Source organism: Mus pahari, chromosome 7 (genome assembly GCF_900095145.1).
Source record: "Mus pahari chromosome 7, PAHARI_EIJ_v1.1, whole genome shotgun sequence".
Lineage (NCBI taxonomy): Eukaryota > Metazoa > Chordata > Mammalia > Rodentia > Muridae > Mus > Mus pahari.
This window is the reverse complement of record NC_034596.1, coordinates 75,652,983-75,658,488: the sequence shown is the minus strand read 5'-3', so window position 1 is coordinate 75,658,488 and position 5,506 is coordinate 75,652,983. Positions and strand designations below refer to the sequence as shown.

General features: G+C 47.2%; 1 protein-coding gene across 1 annotated transcript in view; it reads right to left on the bottom strand.

Annotated features, from left to right (window-relative positions):
* Exd2 (exonuclease 3'-5' domain containing 2) overlaps positions 1 to 2,291 on the bottom strand; it is a 35,351-nt gene extending 33,060 nt beyond the window's left edge. Inside the window, exon 1 of the mRNA XM_021201843.1 lies at positions 2,107 to 2,291. The gene's annotated coding sequence lies outside the window, so the exon portion shown is untranslated. The remainder of the gene's footprint in view (positions 1 to 2,106) is intronic.
* Between the last annotated feature and the right edge of the window lie 3,215 nt (positions 2,292 to 5,506).

The following is a 5,506-nucleotide window of genomic DNA, read 5'->3' as shown; positions in this document are numbered from 1 at the left end:
AAAAAAAAAAAAAAGATGATCTAAATATAATGGCCAAATAATGGGGGAGCTAGAGTCCCAGCCAGATACCCTTGTCACCAAATGAAGCTTCTGGTACTAGGCCTGGGTTACACCTAATTGAATTGTTGGCCAGAGAGATCTCATCCCCAAACAACTGAGTATGCTGCCAAGACTACGGGTTGCTCTCCAGAAACCAACACCAAAGTCCCACTGCTGAATTCACTGAGCCTGGCGAAACAAGCGAGCCCCACGTCGAGCCTTCCCCCTGTGCTCGAGCGCCTCTGGTACAGGAAGGAAAGTACCCTACATACCACCAAAAGAGAAACATCAAGCCAGCCACAAATCCTCTGATCTACAATGGCGTCCTGCCTCCAAAATATGCTAGGGCAGCGGTGACACCAAAGCTCGTGGAGTAACCGGCCAACATCTGATCTGACTTAAGCCCCCCTCTGAGATGGAACCTATACCCAACATTGCTTGTGGTGACCAACAGCCAGAAACTAGATAATCCAGGGACCTGGGTGAGAACAAATACCACTGTTCATAAGGGGGGGGGCAATAAAATGACTCCCAACGACACACTGCTGTACTCCTAGACCAGTTCAGCCATTATCAGAGTTTTCTCCTGTAGCAGAATGTGAATTCTGAGACCCACAGCCAGACATTGTGCAGAGTGACAAACCTCGGAACACTCAGCTCTAACGTGGTGCCTCCCATCAGACCCTTCCCCTCAGGGCTTAGGGACCCCACACCTACACCCCCAAGAGGAGGAGGAAAGAGTGTAAGAGCCAGAGGGGATGAAGGACACTAAAAAACAAGATGCTCTACGGGAACTCAACAAAGCTCATAGGAACTCAGAGGCTGGGGCTTCATGCACAGGGCCCACGCAGGAGTTCAACAGGTTCTTCGCTACGTTACAGCTTCCAGTTCAGTGTTTTTATGGGATCCCTGAGTGTTCAAACAGGCAGGTCTCTGTATGCCTTCTCTTAGTGTCTCTGTCTTCTGTTTGCCTTGTCCAATTTTGATTTGATGGTTTTGTTTAGCTTATATTTTATTTTGTTCTATTATAATCCCTTAGAAGCCTGTTTGTTTTCTAATTGAGACAGAAAGAGAGTGGATTCGGATGGGAAGGGAGGTGGGGAGGAGTTGGAAAGGGTGGAGGAAGTGGATACCATGGTCAGAATATATTATGTTTAGAGAAAAAGATGTATTTTCAACAAAATAAATCCACAGCACCAGCTGCTTTTCCAGGGGACGCAAATTCAGCTCCTAGCACTCCCTCCTACCAGGCGGCTCACAGGCTCAGGATAACGCACACACATAAACAAAAATAAATCTTGACGGGTGTGGTGGTACAAGCCTTTAAAGCCAGCACTTGGCAGAGGCCAATAGATCCCTGAGTTCCGGGCCAGAAAGGGCTACATAGCGAGAGACCCTGCCCCTCCCCACTACTCCCATTCTTAAAATTAAAGTTACTAAAAACAAAACAGTTCTGTGTTTCCAAGGAAAGGTTACATAAGGGAATTTGCGTCCAATCATGTACCAAAGCTTATAAAAACTTGAGTTGTCTGAATTTTGATGAACAGATGTCCATTTTTAATAAACAAGATTTAAAGTTCTAGTTTGATCTGCCCCGCGGATGTGAAAAGCCAAAGCCAGGGGTGATGCCCAGCAAATCGCCGGGCGGCCAGCGATGTGCCCCCGCAGGAACCGGGTGGGGCGGGTCCCCCGAAGCCGGGAGGACCGGCGGCGGGGGCTGCTTTTTAACTGACTAGGTCAGGAAGCCTTGAAGGGTTGGTGGATGCTCCTGACGAGAAGACGGGCGGACGGAAAGGGGCGGCCCGGGAAGGCTTGGGGACCAATGGCGGGGCGAGTCCTTCCCGAACCTGAGGGCTCAACCGCCTACACCGAGTGAGGGGCCAGGAGGCCGCGCCTCAGGGCGGGGAGAGGGGCAGTGCCAACAACGCCTGGGCACCTCTGCAGCCCAACAGTCGCCCACGCGCAAAGTGGTCCCTTCGGCATCACCACCCTCTCGAGCCACGCTAGAAACCCCTCTGCCGGGCACACGACCCCAGAGAGGACTCCGCCAACCCGAGCTGCCCTTACCTGCGGCCTCCAGCCTCGGCCGAACACCTGCGGCACCCCACGCTGACAAGCTGGAACCCCGCGGCGGTCTGGACGCACCCACCCGGATGCATAAAAGCCGTAGCCACTTCCGGCCCAGTGGCTGGCCAGGAGGATATAATCCTCGTGGTGTGTGCCTATGGGCCGCGCCATTTTGTACGGAAGCCGCTAGGGCAGCGTTTCCTCCCCGGGTTCTCTGTTAAAGGATGGGGAAGGTGGGTTATAATTGCGAAGACTTAATGTCTTCAGAAAAGTGGTGTTTTCTGAGATGGCGCTTCGTCTTTTGGTTTTGGCTTTGAAGGAAGAAGCCTATTGAACTTTCGCTCACAAATGCAAGACAAGACATATAATTTTCTCTTTTACCCAGGGTAGCGTTTCTCCACTACATTAATTTTCTTATATTCGAGCGGAAAAATAAGGAAACTGTTTACAGAATGTGCTCTTCATTAGCGTTATATATTATAGCCATTAATATTCTCATATTCTCTCTCTCTCTCTCTCTCTCTCTCTCTCTTTCTCTCTCTCTCTCTCTCTCTCTGCCTGAAGATGCCAGAAGAGGGCGTTGAGCCCCTGGAAAACAATTATAGGAAGTTTTGAGCTATTGTGTGGGGACTGTTAATTGAACCTGGGTCCTCTTAATTGAAGTCAGTGCTCTTAACTGCTGTCATCTCTCCTGGCCCCTATATCCTCATTTATAACCACAATATTGTTCATATATGAAACCATTCATTCAGGATTGATTTTTTTTTTTAAGGGGGTTAAAGCATGGTGTTGTGTAGCACAATCTGGCTCTCAACTCTCAATATATAAACAAGGGTGACCTTAGATCCCTGATCTTCCAGCTTCCATCTCCCAAGTGTTAGGATTACAGGCAGGCTTGGGCCACCACACCCAGTGTATGCAGTGGTGAGGATATAGACCTCAGACTACAATGATAAATTTGAGGTGAGCCTGGGTTACACGAGACGCTATCTCAAAAAGAAGGAAGGAGTTTTGTTTTGTTTTGTTTTGTTTTTATAAATCTTCATCTTTTTCTGTCCACTAGCTTAGAAGCTAGTTCGAAACATCCACAGCAGCACTCACACATACACACACACACACACACACACACACACACAATGTGAGAAGTGAGAAGATATCTTCTTTTGAAGATACAGAAGTTTGGGGGAAATGCCCATAATAATTTTAGAACTCCATAAAGTCCTCACATGGCGATATTCTCACACACAACACAAAGGGATAGGTCACTGAACAATCCACAGGTTAAATATGAATTCTCTTTGTTTTGGAGGGAGTCACTAAGAGATGGAGCTGAAGCTGACAAGGAGACAAGAAACTCTAAGACTTTATAAAAAAGGAAGTGGCACATGCCTATAACCCCAGCACTTGGGAGGAGGAAGCCTGAAGATCAGAAGTTCAAGGCCATTGACCATGCAAGTAGTGAGTTTGAGACTATCTTGGCCAACATTAGAGATCTGGTTTTAAAGAAAAAAAAGAGAGGGAGAGAGGGAAGAAAGGAGGGAATACAGAAAATCAAAGAAGAATCAGCAAAGAATTTAAAGTTCTTGGAGGGAGAATACAGTACATCTATAGAAGAGAGCTGTTAAGGAAAAGAGAAAAGTTTAAGGTGTTTGATCTTCCAGAGACAAAGTTCAGTAAAGTCTGTCATTCTGCACTGCTTTTGTTCTAGTGGATTCTTTGGAGAAGTTGAAATAGATAAAGAACTCCAAATCCAGCTTTTCAAGAAGGCAACATAAGGCTAGTTCTGGATCTGCTGGAGCTGGAGGGCAAAGAGTGGCCAGATGACATGTAGGCCACAGACATGTAGACCACAGAATAACACCACAAGAGAGTTAAAGGTGATAGACTGAAGCTGGGTGGCAGGGCACAAGCCTGTAAGTCCAGCTCTTGGGAGACAGAGGCAAGAAGACCAAGTTCAGCCAGCCTCAGCTATATGAGAGAGGCTCAGTCTAACACACACACACACACACACACACACACACAAAGTATTGTGGTACATACCTATGATCCTGGCACTGGGCGGGGAGGGGTCCTGAAGGAGAAGTATTACTACAAATTCAAGGCCACTTTGATTTATATATCAAGTTCCAGACGAGCCAGGGCTACATAAGCAAGACTTTATCCCAACCATGCCCCCGCAAAGTGCATTAAATATATAAAACTTAAAGGCGGGGTGGCTAGAGAGATGACTCAATGATTGTGAGCATTTGCTGCTCTTGCAGAGGATCCCAGTTCAATCTTTGAGCACCCACATGGCAGCTCATAAGCATATGAAACTCCAGTCCTCAAATCCTTCTCTGGCTAGCAAGCCCCACTCCAGTGATTTTCCTGTCTCAACCTCTCCCAGTGCTGGAGTTAAAGGTATAGCCACACGGTGACTGTGGATTTGCATTCAAGCCGGGTGTTTTCACAGTAAGGACTCTTAGCCCACAGAGCCACCTCTCCAGCCCAGAGGCCATTGACAAGGGGCTGCTGCTGCTGCTGCTGGATTAACTACGAGACTGACTTTTTCTATGGTTGATTTGGTTTTCTCTGGCTTGTCTTTAAATGGACGTGACAGTAAAATATAAGGATGCTAACTCACTGACCAAGTCCTGACCATGCTGGCTGATTGCTGCAGAGCTTGTGAGTCAGAGTTCTGCCCTCATTCATGGTCTGGGTCGTTGTCTGCTGTAAACTCACCTTTCCTAGAAAAGGAAATCAAACCACAGGAGGATAATGAGAACCAATTTAGCAAACTTGATATCTATAAAGAGGACAGGCACGAGCAAGCTTGAGAGCTGGGAATGATGGCACATGCTTTCAATACCAGCACATAGAAGACTGAGGCAGGAGAATCAAAAAGTCCCAGACTAGCCAGAAATAAGACTCTGTTTCAAAACAAAATAAAAACAAAATTCAGCCAGCCTGTGGTAGCACACACCTTTTATCTCAGCACTCTGGAAGCAGAGGCAGGTGGATCTCTGAGTTCGAGGCCAGCCTGGTCCACACAGCAAGTTCAAGTACAGCCAGGGCCACACAGCAAAACTGTGTTTAAATAGAAACTTCTAATTCTTAGGAAAGTTAGTTATGCCAAATGATGCTTTGCTGGGGCACACAGGTGAAAGGATGTCTTGCTAAAGCAAACACAGGTGAAAGGATTGGCTATAGCAGACACGTGAAAGAACTCTTGATAAAGGAGAGTAAATATGACCCCACAGACAGTGGGAGACGGGGCACTGAGCTTTGGTTTGGTTTGCTCTGCCTTCCCATTCTTCTCTAAAGGCACGCATGTATTGGTTTGCCTTACATAGCATTGTCGAGCTCAACATGTTATAATGCTGCTGTTGAGAGAAACACTCCCAAGAACTGCTCATGAAGT